At 34.0% G+C, this 15,564-nt stretch overlaps 1 long non-coding RNA gene across 1 annotated transcript; it reads right to left on the bottom strand.

The window, feature by feature from the left end:
* Positions 1 to 7,288: 7,288 nt before the first annotated feature.
* Positions 7,289 to 7,588, bottom strand: LOC131427085 (uncharacterized). The gene is made up of 2 exons (XR_009229235.1): positions 7,475 to 7,588; positions 7,289 to 7,407 (listed from the first exon to the last, which is right to left on the bottom strand). It is a non-coding gene; the product is annotated as an uncharacterized LOC131427085 (long non-coding RNA).
* Positions 7,589 to 15,564: the final 7,976 nt, after the last annotated feature.

Raw genomic sequence — 15,564 nt, 5'->3', positions numbered from 1 at the left:
GGCTTATTCGTATTCGTTCGAAAGTACCCGTTCGTCGTATGGTCGGTACGGACGTAAACAAGAATGAGGATGATAAACTGTGGTTGAGAGATACAATAATACAACTGAAACTTTTCTATTTAGCTGATAGACTTGATCGAACTATTGATGTGATATAAACACAACAAAAACGAAACTGTCCAAGATTTTGGAAATTTTGTCTAGTGCTAATAATTAGGCTCGGTAAACTCAAATCGAAAAATGACAAACAAATGTTTGGTTTCACTATGTTTCATTATTGGCAACTTTTATGTGGTGGATTGTGGATGTATTTCTGATCAGCAATGCAATATTCCGCTGTTATTTCATTCTGTTCGAAAGTACAATATCAAAGCTTTCCACAACATAAATGTTCGTCAAATAAAAAAAATTAGAGGGTTGTATGCAAGACACGACCGATCACAATTACATTAAAAATAAAATAATTCTGAGGTAATAAATACAAAAATAAAGATGATGATGGAATCACTAAACAGAGACAAAATACAAACTTACTTGCAACTGATCAAATAGACAATTAGATTCTTTCAGAACAACTGATTCTACGCTATTTTGATGCCACCAACAAATTTTTACATTTGAATTTTTTTGGAAAATATCCTTTGAATGGATGTCAATTATGATGATTTCAAAGTTACTTAAATAATCAATTTTGGATACGAACAACTCAAGATATAAATCTGGACAAATGAAACGATTTTATATCATAATAATTTTCAAGACAGAGAACGTACAAACTCAATCATTTTATAAACAGCGATTAGAGATTATGTATTTTGATCGAAAAATGTAAATGTGAAAAAATCGAATAACCGTCAACCAATAAACTCAGTAATAAAGTAATTTTAATGATCCTTCGTAAAAAGCGTCGATAATCTTTGGAAAGTGTCTGAAAATAGAATGGCAGCAATACAAGGAAGAAAATATGTGACACACAGTCCGCAGAACATATTTTGTTACTTTAATTGATTTTCACTTTTGCATATTAAGGAACCAATGCATACGCAACCAAATTCCTTAATTTCGTTCATATTCACCCCTATTCTGTACGTCGATCGATTCGAAATATTCCGATCGAATGTGCAATTTCCATTCTGCATTCCGTTCGAGTTGGGTATGAACTCGAATATCATTCGTTCGAGTTGTTCAATTTTCGAACATTGATCGATCGACTTACGTACGTATTACTTCTGTTCGGTTAAGAATCGTTCTAATTTGTTTATACAAGTGTGACGGTTTCGTTTACTAAGAAATGAATAATATAAATAATATAGAACGTGTAAGTAAAGTTGACAACTTTGATGGTCAGTGTTCGAAATTTCAAATGTTTTCCGAACGAGAGTCGATCGAATCATACAAGTCGAACGGAAAAAAGAATGCAAAATTCGAACTCGAACGAAAGTGTAGATCCGTTCGTATCACAAATCCGTCGGATTGCAGAATCGGGGTGTATATTTTATTGCATCTGGTAATTCTCTCTCTCTCTCTCTCTCTCTCTCTATATATATATATATATATATATATATATATATATATATATATATATATATATATATATATATATATATATATATATATATATATATATATATATATATATATATATATTTATTTATATATATATAGTTTTTGCATTGTTTTTGCTACACTTAGTCTGGATCCCTTTTATAAGATTCTTGGAAGCAAGATTACACCTAAACATTCTGCTTTATAAGACTAAATCAATTTCTGACTATGCAGTTAAGTTACACGATTATTGTTTGGTTCAATAATAGGGCCTGAGGAATTATGCTGAGAGATAGTTCATTGTGTTTGGGAACATTTAATGTAAAGAAGTACCTATGATTATCATCAGAAAACAACTTTATACTGAATCTATTTGCGCGCCACCGTGTTATTAGTATGTAAATGGAGATTTCAGTATGCACACTACTCGTTGACAAATTAAAACATTTTCAAACTTTTTCGAATAAAGTTAAATGAGGCAAATTCGTCAACAAATATACAAGCGCTTCAAATTAGGTTCAAAAAATCTATCGCCGATAGTTCTAAATTGGCCCGCTAGTAACCGGAGAATCGAAATAAACAACTAACGTGTATATCAGTCGGTGTTGAACAGTCGTTCGCACCGCACGCGTATAGCTCTTGGCTTTTTTCTGGCTACCTAGAGTTTCATTGATTCAAGGCTTCAGTCATTTTCAAGGCTACCTGAATCACTAACTAAGTGACTAAGTGATACAAAGAGTGATATTAGAGTGACTAAGTGATACAAAGAGTGATATTAGAGTGACTAAGAAATTAATCAGCCTTTTTTAAGGCTAGCTAGGAGTCTAATCGAAGACTAATTTAGCCTAGTTAATTTAATTTAAAATTTCATTAATTTCAAAAATGCCTGCGTCCAACCGGAAAGGCAACAAGCCTAAGGCTAAAAATAATTCAATACGGAATAAATCACAATCCGTTATTCAACATTTTTCTAATAACATTCACGATCTTATAGAATCTGAATGTAAAAATAAAAGACAACGGACGGATTTCCCTTCCGTTGATCCTATGCCGTCTAACAATATTTACGAGATTCTTCCTGAATCCGATTGTAGCGACATAGAAGAAAATTCTTCAAAAATTCCCAAAATGGACGCTTGTCGTTCTGGGAAGAAACATCAATCTATGCCACCAGTGACGGTGATGATTTCCGACTTCAAAGCATTCCGTACTGAGCTTTCTACTTTTCTCCCGGAAGTAAAAGTCTCATTTCAAATCGGACGAAGAGGAGAATGTCGAGTCTTGGTGGATGGATTGGAAGATTACGAACGTCTTATTCGATATTTGTCCGAAAAACTTCATAAATTTTATTCATATGATATAAAATCAGACAGGCCCTTCAAGGCTGTCTTGAAAGGATTATCAAATGATCAAAGTATTGATGAAATTAAAAATGAACTAAAAGAATTGCTTGGTTTTGCCCCTTCCCAAGTAATACTTATGAAAAAAAGAGCGAATGGTACTTCTAAACCACGCTCTGGAATTTCCCATGAACTTTACCTAATACACTTCAATCGAAGTGATGTAAACAATTTGAAAACTTTAGAAAAAGTACGTTTCATTTCCCACATTAAAATTCATTGGGAACATTATAAACGGCATAATCGTATTGCAAACTTAACGCAATGTCGTCGTTGCCAAGGCTTCGGTCATGGAACCAAAAATTGTCATATGGATATACGGTGTTTGAATTGTGGTAAATCGCATTCGAAAGACGTTTGTCCAATGAATGAAACCACTGATAAATTTTCATGTTCAAATTGCAATGGAAATCATAAATCCAATTATTTGAAATGTCCTGTCAGGGAAAAAATTTTAAACGCTCGTTCGCTTAGACAACAAGTCAAATCAACGACCTTAAATTTACAGAACATACCTGAAAATTTATCTAAGGCACCTGCCAATTCGTCTTCTAACGAAAACAATTTATTGACAGGTAGATCGACCTCGTCATCATCTTCCTCTAATGTCAGTTATGCTGGTATATTAGGTAGAAATCTATCTCCTATTTCTTCTAATGTAAATAATCAAAACACAGGACCGCCTTGCAGTTCTTCTTCTAACGAAAACAATTTATTAATAGGTAGACCGGCCAAATCATCTTCTTCTAATGGTAGTCTACCTACAAATATTCCTTCAATGCCATTCGCTTCTTTAAATGAAGTCGATTTAGGCGATATAACTGAAAATAAAATGATCTACCTACAAGATCAACTTTTTCAAATGATCATCCAAATGAATTCGACTTCATCACTTTTTGAAGCATTTCAAATCGGATGGAAATTTGCAAATAATATTATAATGAATTCAAAATTTAACAGTGATGTTAAATAATTATTTGAATATTTTAAATTGGAATGCTCGATCTTTGAAATCGAGTGAAGATGAATTTTTTAATTTTCTCAAAGTTCACAAAATTCATATTGCCATTGTGACAGAAACTTTTCTTAAACCAAATGTAAAATTGAAAAGTAATCCACATTATGTGGTTCATCGATTTGACAGGTTTACTGGAATTGGTGGTGGAGTTGCCATTTTTGTACAACGGCAAATTAAACATCGAATTTTACCTTCTTTCAATACTAAACTTATTGAAAGCTTGGGAATCGAAGTTGAAACCATTCATGGAATTTATTTCATCGCTGGAGCATATTTGCCATTCCAATGCACCGGCGAACAATTAAATTTCTTTAAAGGCGATTTGCAAAAACTTACAAGATATCGATCGAAATTTTTCGTAATAGGGGACTTAAATGCTAAGCATGTCCAGTGGAATTGTAGGCAAAATAACAGTAATGGTAAAATACTTCATAATCAACTCTCAGCTGGTTACTTTACAGTTCTTCATCCCAGTAATCCTACTTGTTTCTCTTCCGTGAAAAACCCGTCTACAATTGATCTGGTTCTAACAGATCAAAGTCACATTTGTAGTGAACCGATTACTCATGCTGATTTTGACTCAGATCATCTTCCTGTAACATTCAGACTTTCCAACGAAGCTATAATTAATCCAATTAGTTCTATTTTCAACTATCATAGAGCTAATTGGTTGGATTACAGATCTCACATTGAAAATCATGTGGATCATGAAACTATTTTAGAAAATTCTGCGGATATCGACACAGCAATTGATAATTTGAATCATTATATTATCGAAGCTAGAAATCTTTCAGTTCCCAAAGCTCAAACTAAATTAAATTCTCCTATCATCGATGACAATCTTCAACTGCTCATTCGGTTGAAGAATGTTCGTCGACGACAATATCAACGTTCTCGTGATCCTGCTATGAAAAACATAGTTAAGGATTTACAAAAAGAAATTAAACATAGATTTACTCTTTTGCGAAATGAAAATTTCGCTAAAGAAGTTGAACAAATTAAACCATATTCTAAACCTTTCTGGAAACTTTCTAAGGTTCTTAAGAAACCTCAGAAACCAATTCCTGCTCTCAAGGAAGGAAATCAAATACTTCTTACAAATGGTGAAAAAGCTCAAAAACTTGCTCAGCAGTTCGAGAGTGTCCACAATTTTAATTTAAACGTTGTGAGTCCTATTGAAAATGAAGTCTCACTGAAATATGAGCATATTTCAACCCAAGTGTTATCACACGATGACATTATTGAGACGAATTTTGATGAAATTAAATCAATTATTAGGAAACTCAAAAACATGAAGGCTCCTGGTAATGATGGAATTTTTAATATTCTTATTAAAAATCTTCCCGATGTTGCCTTGAGACTCCTGGTTAAAATTTTCAACAAGTGTTTTTCATTAGCTTACTTCCCAAAAATATGGAAAAACGCTAAAGTAATTCCTATCCTAAAACCTGATAAAAACCCAGCAGAAACATCAAGTTATCGACCAATTAGCTTACTTTCTTCTATCAGTAAACTCTTTGAAAAAATTATCTTGTTGAGAATGATGTCTCATATAAATGAGAATTCAATTTTTTTACCAGAGCAGTTTGGATTTCGTCATGAACATTCAACTACTCATCAACTTGTCAGAGTAACGAACATGATAAAATCAAATAAATCTTCTGGGTTATCCACTGGAGTTGCTCTTCTAGACATAGAAAAGGCATTCGACAGTGTTTGGCACAAAGGTTTAATAGCAAAAATGTCTGATTTCCAGTTTCCTATTTATTTGATCAAAATGATTCAAAATTATTTAACTGATCGTACTCTTCAGGTTAGCTATCAGAATTGTAAATCTGAATTGCTACCCGTACGAGCCGGTGTTCCGCAGGGTTCGAGTGTAGCTCCAATCTTGTATAATATTTTCACTTCTGATCTTCCAAATCTACCCGTTGGTTGTCAGAAATCGCTATTCTGTGACGACACAAGTCTGTTAGCCACAGGTAGAAATCTAAGAGTGATCTGCAGTCGCCTACAAAGAAGTTTAAATATTTTCAGTGATTATCTGTCAAAATGGAAAATTAAACCAAATGCAGCAAAAACGCAATTAATTATCTTTCCTCACAAGCCAAGAGCTTCTTTTCTTAAACCAAACAATAATCACATTCTGAAATTGAATGGCTTGGAATTTACATGGTCTGATCAAGCTAAATACTTAGGTTTAACGTATGACAAAAAACTCACTTTCAAGGATCACATTGAAGGAATCCAGGCAAAGTGTAATAAATATATTAAATGTTTATATCCTCTTATAAACAGAAATTCTAAGCTCTGTTTAAAAAACAAATTGTTAATTTATAAACAAATTTTCAGACCAGCCATGCTTTATGCGGTACCAATTTGGTCAAATTGTTGTTCCACCAGGAAGAAAACGCTTCAAAGGATTCAGAATAAAATTCTGAAAATGATTTTGAAGCGTCCTCCCTGGTTTAGTACAAATGAGTTACACAGACTCACAAATATAGAACCATTAGATGTAATGTCACATAATATTATAAGCAAATTCCGACAAAAATCGATGCAATCTTCAATTGAATCGATTCGCTCTCTGTATTAGTTGGTAAGTTAGTACATAAGTTCCTTTTCCCCATTACACAATACAAGTAGGTTTAGAATTTTCCCTACACAAAAATCTCAGAATTGCGGAAGCAAATGATGTCTTCATGGTAATAACCAAATCATATATATATATATATATATATATATATATATATATATATATATATATATATATATATATATATATATATATATATATATATATATATATATATATATATATATATATATATATATATATATATATATATATATATATATATATATATATATATATATATATATATATATATATATATATATATATATATATATATATATATATATATATACACTCAGAAAAATAGTATGGTAACTGTTACTATAAAACGGGCCAACTTGACCATGAGCGTATAGTGGTTTTCAGTCGACTATGAAATCAGATAATTTCAACAATAGTTAAGTTCATGTTTACTATGAATGGTATCGGCTCTAGAATAGTAATATTGAACAGTGTATTGTATGAATAACTAATACGATTGAGATGGTTAGCCTAACCATGACCGAATATTTTTTTTACATTGAAGTTTTTGCTATAACCAGAGTCATGGTATTTTTGACATTTCATTTCTAGTTATTTTGAAACTAAAAGCAGTGCTTGATTCAACAATGCTGAAGATCAGCAAAACGTGAGCTAATGTTGAAAAGTTTTATGAATTTAAATTCTAAAATAAGAACAACAAAATAATTTCATTAAACTCTATTTTATTTTCGCATCAAATCAAATGATAATATACCTGGTGAAATATTGCTTAGCATTGCTTGATAGCATCAGTTGATCCAAGGCTCTGTCCGGTGGAGTTTTTCCTGAAGCAGGAATTGGCAACAGGAAAGAAATTATTAGCCAAGTCCAGATGCAAACCTCGATACCCACCTGCGATTTTCCGTCGGATTCGAGCGAATTGAATCCGGGAATCAAATGATAATCTTCCTTTTCATCAATCGCTTGATGTTGTTTCTACAGCGACCGATAATGAATAATAAACCGTATACGTGATGTTGATTTCACTAGAAAACATAGCCGTTGACGGAAAAATTGTTGAAAAATTGAATTTCAACGACGGAAACTATAGTAAGGCTACAAACTTTACCCACCTGCAAGACCTACCAAAGTACACAGTCACAATATAGAATATTTTGTTCAAATCCATCACTGATGTGTTACCCAAGTACGAAATTTTCTGCTAAATTGTAACTTTATGTGACAATAACAGTACACCTGTTCATTGACAATTTGTATAGTCAGCACAAATGTAATACATAGTAGGTTGAAAAACACTGTACGATAATGTGCTTACTACATAAATTCTGTTGATATGGACTACATGAATAGCGTTTTCAAACTTCAAAATCGTCTTTTAAACCATGTATCTATTTATGGTAACATTATTATATTGTGAACATATTTACTAGTAGCAATAACTATTTCGCTTCTCATATATATCAAGGCTCGAGAGCAATTTCACCTTACTAGAAATTGTGATTTTAACTATTTGTTCTTATATTTGAGATGACTACCATTGTCAGGATGACCATGCCAGAAAAGTCATAAATACAAATAGTTCAGTCAAGTCGTAGTCTTTGTTGTCAAGTAATTTATACAATACAAATGGTGAATAGTCATTTATCATGATTGTTGACACTTTTTAAGCGTATAGTTGAAATGACAATGAAAAACAGGTTACGGTTACTATGGTTTTTTTCTTAGTATATATATATATATATATATATATATATATATATATATATATATATATATATATATATATATATATATATATATATATATATATATATATATATATATATATATATATATATATATATAACAGGGCTGAAAAGTCACCACTTGTGGCTGAACACCCAATTTAAATCTTAATAATTTAATTTTAACTCATATTCCAATAAATAGTTATTTAAAAAAAAAAAAAAAAAAAAAACTAACGTGTATTCAATACTAATGAATATGGTACCAACACACCGCACACATATAAAAACAAACTATCCCGGGAGCGAATGAATGTCAGCTTTGTCGTCCACTCACCTTTCCTCGCTGGAAGCCATGGGTAAAATAAAGCAGCAATGTATTCGGGTAAATATTTATAGATTCCCTTTTGTGCTAAATCATACTGCGCAAATCGGACGAAAGTTTGACATCATTCACTGCGACTGTCATTGGCTCGTGAAAACATAGGTCAATTCAAACCAATTTTTCAATGGTATGCAATTGAAATACTTAAATGACGTTACCGCATAAGTTTAAGTTAAATGTTTCCGGATCGATTGGTAGTTAAACTGGATGAATTCATCAACAAATTACTGAGTTATAAGCGCTCAAAATTATGACAGAAAAAGGTTACGCGGTTAGTTTTGCATTTTTGAATTGACACCCAGCCTCGTATACTGAAAAGTAAGCAAAAGCGACAATCCGAGGAGCGAACGCATATACAATCCAGTCATCACCTCACTGGGCGAGCTACTTGTTTCAACTAATCAAAGAATTATTTTGCAGCATATATTTATAGATTTCTCTTCATACTACGCAGAACGATTCAGTGTTTTATGCATGACGCAAAGCCTCCTATGCCGAACAAGAAATTGACGTCATTTTCTACAACTGGGATTGGTGGATGAAAACATAGGTCGATTCTAACCATTTTTTCAATAGTATGCTATTGAAATACTGAAACGACGATGCCATACATGTTTAAGTTAAAAGTTTCCGAATCGATTGGTTGTTAAATTATATCAAACCATCAACAAATGACTGAGTTATTAACGTTCAAAGTTATGACAGAAAAAGGTTACGCGGCTATTTTTGAAACTTTTAATTGACACCCGGCCCCGTATAGCGAAGAGTAAGGCATTTTTAATGCCAAAAATGAAAATGTGACGTACATAAATTTTAACAGTGGTTCCCAAACTTTTTTAGTCAAATGTCCACTTTGGATACATAACTCTTTATACTACCAAGCTAAAAAAATTTAAAATTTTGAATTGATGGGTAAACAACAAGTTTTTTTGTAGTTAACTTGAGTTTCGAATGTAAAATAGAGAGAATTGGTAAAAATGGCAAGTTTTATTTTTCAACGCTACAAGGTTACAATGTAATGTTAAATCTAGATCCTACCAAACAAACGTGGGGGAAGAAAAATTGACGACGCTGTGACACATAAAAATTTAACAGTCGGAGAATCAAAGAGAGACTCGATTACCCGATAACCACACCGACCGGTCACTGTCAGATCATATGCCAAGTCATTATTGGGTAATCGAGTCTTTCTTTTTTACCGGGGTGTCTTTTAAGTCGTATTTCATCACATAAAGAGTAGTTCGATTGGCAGAACGATTTACCCGTATCGTTGCGAATTAGGAACTGTCTTCGAGAATTGAGGTCGCTAGAATTTCGTTATTTTTATTTTACCATTCACTTTTCGGTCTTCTTTTCCGTTTTAGTAATACATTAATGCTAAACATTGAGTGTGTTTTTTTTCCAAGGGGCGGAATAGCTTTGCGAAAAATTTGGTATAGCTCTAAGGCAAAAATATATTTCGATATACTGATAATATTAGACTACAACAACAGAATATTATTCTCAAAATTTGCTACTTAGCCATTGTAGACTAGCTGGCGCACCGTTTTGCGAACGTTCCTCATAAAATTCCGTGCAGACTTCTTGGCGACAAGTTTTGACACTTTTTTTCCAATCTTTTTCGAACTGTTGAATGGTTTCGGCTGCCGAGACATGTTTCCTATAATGTGCCTTCTTAATGCCCAAAATTCCTCAATTGGTCGAAGTTGTGGGCAATTTGGTGGTTTCATGTCTTTTGGGACGAAAGTGACATTTTTGGTAGTATACCATTCTACCGTTGATTTCGAGTAGTGGCAAGAAGCAATATCTGGCCAGAAGACAACAGGATCCTTGTGCCTTCGAATCATGGGTAGAAGTCGTTTTTGTAAACATTCTTTGATGTATATTTCGCTGTTCATTGAAGCAGTGGTGATGAAGGGTTTCGAAATCTTACCGCAACTACAAATTGCTTACCAGACTATAGCTTTCTCACCAAATTTATCGACTTCAATCGATGTCTCGGACTGGTTTAACACTTGCCCTTCTCGCACCGTATGATATTGTGGTCCCGCCAAGGATTTGTAATCGAGTTTCACGTAGGTTTCGTCGTCCATGATTATGCAGTTCAAATTTCCAGCATAGAATCGTATTGTACAGCTTTCGAACCCTCGGCCTGATCGATGCTTCTTGTCTCGGACTACGTTTTGGTTGTTTCTGCTTCTTCTTTTGCTTCTTCCATGATTCAAACGTTCTTTAGCACGAAGAACATTTGACTTCGAAGTGCCCACTTTTTTGGCCACATCCCGAACTGAAACCTACTTCTTTTGCTCGAATGCCTTCAGTATACGTTTATCCAAGTGAGGGTTAGCAGGACCTTTTTTCGACCCGTTTTCGGTTTATCCTCAAAGGTGTTATCCTCACCGAACATCCTGATTGCATTTCGCACGGCTTTTTCACTTACTTCTTCCATTTTTGCTATCGTTCTCAGTGACAGTCCGCGTTCTGTGCACCATTTGTACACAATTTTTTGACGTTGTTCTGCTGAAACTCCACGCATTGCGAAACAAACTAATGAAAACAAATAAACAACTGCACAAGTGGTTAGGGAAGAGTGTAAACAACAGGACGCAGCCATAAAAATTGACAGATTCTGAACCATTGCGAAATGGCAGCGGTTTTTGGTTGCGTCCATACTTTCTGGAAAAGTCTTTGAACTTGTAATGAATACATTTGCTTTGGCCCTTTCTCAGATAGATTTTTTAAATGGTAACGCCCACTATTTGTGACTTATTGCCCTTATGTTAATCATTTAGAGTTTATTGCCTACCAAAAATAAGCTAGTGCTCACAGTTAGACTGTAGGGACCAGTTTGGGAATCACGGATTTACTCGGTTCGAATCTGTTAGTCATTTTATACTAAACAAAGCTTTTATTCATGTTTTGCTTGTTTATGAAAAACATATATGTACATATACGCACCTTAAAGAATGCAACTATGTTAAGAGGCCCATACACGCTCAGTTTTCCAGAAAGTTTCTCGTAAACTGAACGATTAACCGAAAGAGTGGAAGTTTTCAAATATTTGGGAATCCATCTGGGTTCTACGTTGTCTTGGAAACATCAGATAAAGAAAAAAAAATCGGGAAAAAATCTCATCAATTTTAAAACGTGTACACACTTAATTTCGTTCGGTAATTCTTGCCTCTTTTAACGAGTTTTGAACAGCCGAACTACCGAATATTTCCATTCTACTGATTTATCAGCACAAATGAACATTTGTTGACAGCAGTACCTCAAGGTACCGCAGTGATAAAACGTGAATTTTACCGATAAAATCACCTACCGAGATTTGAACAGCAGAGATCGGTAATCCAATTTAAGTGTGTAAGTCATTTTCTACCAGGGAAGACACTTATTCTGTTCTATTTCGCTCATATTCAATCTCGCTTGAGTTACCTCATTATTGTCTGGGGTAGAGCCTGTAAGTCAAAATTGAAGAGATTGTAAATTTTGAAAAATCGTTGTATCAGAATAATATTCGATCTACCCTTTCTATTTCCTACAGTTCAGCTTTATACAGATCTTCCTCATAAAATCTTACCCATTCTAGGTATCTGCGATGAACAAACATTAATCTTAATCCACAACATAATACATAATCCGGAGACTTTTCACAATATAACAATAAATACAACACCTCGAATTCACAACACAAGGCAAGTTAATCATCTATCGCAATCCCGTGCATTTTCAAATTTTGGTCAAAAACATTTTCAAATTTTGGTCAGAAACGAATTACATTCATTGGTCCAGCAATATAAAACAAACTGCCCAGAGAAATACAGAACATTACACATCACCACTCATTCAAATCCAGCATCAAAAACTACTTAAGAACTCGTATACGCCAATTACTAATATAAGTTACAAATTATGTATTTTGTGTCTTTTATTCCTACGTGTTATATGTAAACCGTCTACAAACAGCTAAATGTAATTATTAATTCAACGCGTTAGAATCACCTAAATTTTAACTATTCTTGTTAATATATGTCAGCTGTTTTTCAAAGATGGGCGAATCTTACAAAAGTAAACAAATCGAGTTTCTCTCACCTACCAATAAAAGCTTCAAAATCCTACACACTTAATTTCGTTCGGTAAATCTTGCCTCTTGCGACGAGTTTTGAACAGCCGAACTACCGAATATTTCCATTCTACTGATATATCAGCACAAATGAACATTTGTTGACAGCAGTACCTCAAGATACCGCAGTTATAAAACGTAAATTTTACCGATAAAATCACCTACCGAGATTTGAACAGCTGAGGTCGGTAATCCAATTTAAGTGTGTACAATTTTGCCTAAAAATTCGGATTCTACAAAAATCTCAATATTTGTAATACAACGAACTATAAAGGGCGAAACTGTCATTCCATTTGTTTACGTAAGTTTCGCCCTCTGTGTTCCATGCCAACAAACAGGGTGATACTTCAATCGCTAGTAAGGAAGGGTGAAACTATTTATTTTCTTTATTTTAGTTGGCTTCCGAACTTTTTACTACTGGAAATGGTAAATGGGACGATAAAATTACTCGCTGATTTATCTTAGTCGCGAAAACCAACTAATTTCACGAAAAATACGCAAGGGCATAACTTCATAATTCACACAGGAAGCATAAAAGTAAACAAATCGAAAAAAGGCGAAATTCCTTTTATGTTGATTTATTCAGTAGATATAGAAGGAAAGTGGTAAAATTTGCATGCATTTTAAAGATGAACCAACAGTTCATCATCTAATCAAAAATTGATCTAACAATATACGAAAATTTCTAAATAGGATTTGAAACCAAAGTCGAAAAATTCATCGACGATTTTCTCCATTTGCTGTCAATGTTAGATTCGCCCTTCTTCGAAAAACAGCTGATGTGCTTCTTTAAAAGGACAAATAATCCACTAGAAGCACACTTTTCGTTTTGGTCATATTTAGTATAGCCGACGACGTATAGCCACAGACTAACAGGCAGGACACTCAAATTAGATTCTTTAACCATATAAACGGTCATTTCGAATATTCCTTTAGTTGGGACAGTACTCGCATATGTCATGATAGCGCCACGTTACCCTATCAAATACATCCTGTCTGTCATCTAGACTGTGTTTATTTTTTTCATTTACCAACCGAGTTGCCATTCATACAGAATTACCTGTAATATATTGATTTGTATACCTCCATGTGAATTTCATGCAGGATACAGATTAATTACATATTGCCAAAACTATATATAGAATTGTTCCTACTTCTCATCCTACAACGCAATACAAAATCGAACCCGTTTTGTTACAATATTTACTTGCTTCTGGTCTGCCGTCACTTAAATTACCAACACAATTCAAAATATTCTAGATGAACAACGTTGAGTAAAATAAATAAAACCTTCCAACATCGCTAAAAAATAAAACCTTCCAACATCGCTAAAAAAGTTAAATATATTATCAACGTAATCCAATAATTTATTGTGACGATTCATTATCAAATATTATGATGAAATCAGGCAACCCTGCAAGCAGCTGATCGGTGTTGACAAACGAGGGGAAACCAACTAGTAAAAAAACTTTTACATAACACAAGGGGTGTACCGATAGTAAATAGTTCGCGCAGTACAATATAGGTGGAACTAGTGCTTCACGAAAAATGATTTTTATAAGAATTTACTCATACTGTCATGTCTGTTAGTCTGTGGTATAGCTCTCTATTCATTAATGTTACTTCAAGAAATTTAATCTTTTCAGCCATTTTAGATATAGTATAGTATTAATTCAATATTTGTTTTATAATTGTTGTTGCCAATGACTGAAAATGGAGCCCATTACCAGGGGGCTCAAATACGAGCCTTATGGGGTGGGGGAGAGCTGAGGGTTAACAAAAAAAAAGAAATAAAGTGACTGAAGAGTTCATCCGGTCAAACGTCTGGTTTTTTGACTGAAGCTCTTGAGCTTAGTTTCATCCGGTTAACTGATCAGTTCTTCAGTTAATCGTTCAGTTCGTCAGTTTTCTTTTGATCAGAATAATGTGTTTTCAGAAAAATCTGAAAGGTCACCATACACGCTCAGTGCAGTTAATCGTTCAGCTTTTTATTCTGTCCAAGGTTCATTTGGACTGTCCGGAAAACTTAGCGTGTATGGGTCGCTTTATGTTTTACAAGATGACATTACAAATGAATTCGTGATGTATAAAAACCACGTTTAACTTGTACCGGAGTTTGTTTACAATAACACGTATTCACCAAACACCGTTAGCCGTTAAATTATGTTCATTCAGTGAATTCTGTAAGGTTATGTTATGTTCGTGCAAAATCTATTTGTCTTTGCCAACTCGGATCCTACACCGTTTGAGCTGCCCCGTTCTCTACCAGCCACCATGTACTTTGTCATGGTAGAGTTTATCGTCAACCCGAATACGCATGGCTGCCAGATGGCTGACTAAACGCTGCCAGCTGGAAAAATATGGCTGGCTGACATTCTGGTGAGCGACTGCCTCACCGCTGGCAGATATATAACTCAAACGATACAACCGTATCCACCAGGATTTTTCCACATTGAAATCTTTGACATTTTCAGCGAAGGTGAGAAGATGAAAACGCTCGGCTAACTTAGATACAGGCGACTTTGTTTTGTCCGGCCCTCTGTCACGACGCCATCTTGATGAGATCAAAATCGGAACTTCAAAATCAGCTGTTTGTAACGTAAACGAACAAACGGTAATACATTTGTTTTATGCGTTTACCTTGTTTATGCCCCGTTAACACTTCTGCTGGCTGCCAGCATGCTGGTGTCAGTGTACTGCCCTCTTAGGAAAAAAAACGTTCAACGGTGGTCCTTCGTTGGTCTAATAC

The sequence above is a fragment of the Malaya genurostris genome, chromosome 2, assembly GCF_030247185.1.
Source record: "Malaya genurostris strain Urasoe2022 chromosome 2, Malgen_1.1, whole genome shotgun sequence".
NCBI lineage: Eukaryota > Metazoa > Arthropoda > Insecta > Diptera > Culicidae > Malaya > Malaya genurostris.
This window is presented reverse-complemented; position numbering and strand designations above follow the sequence as displayed.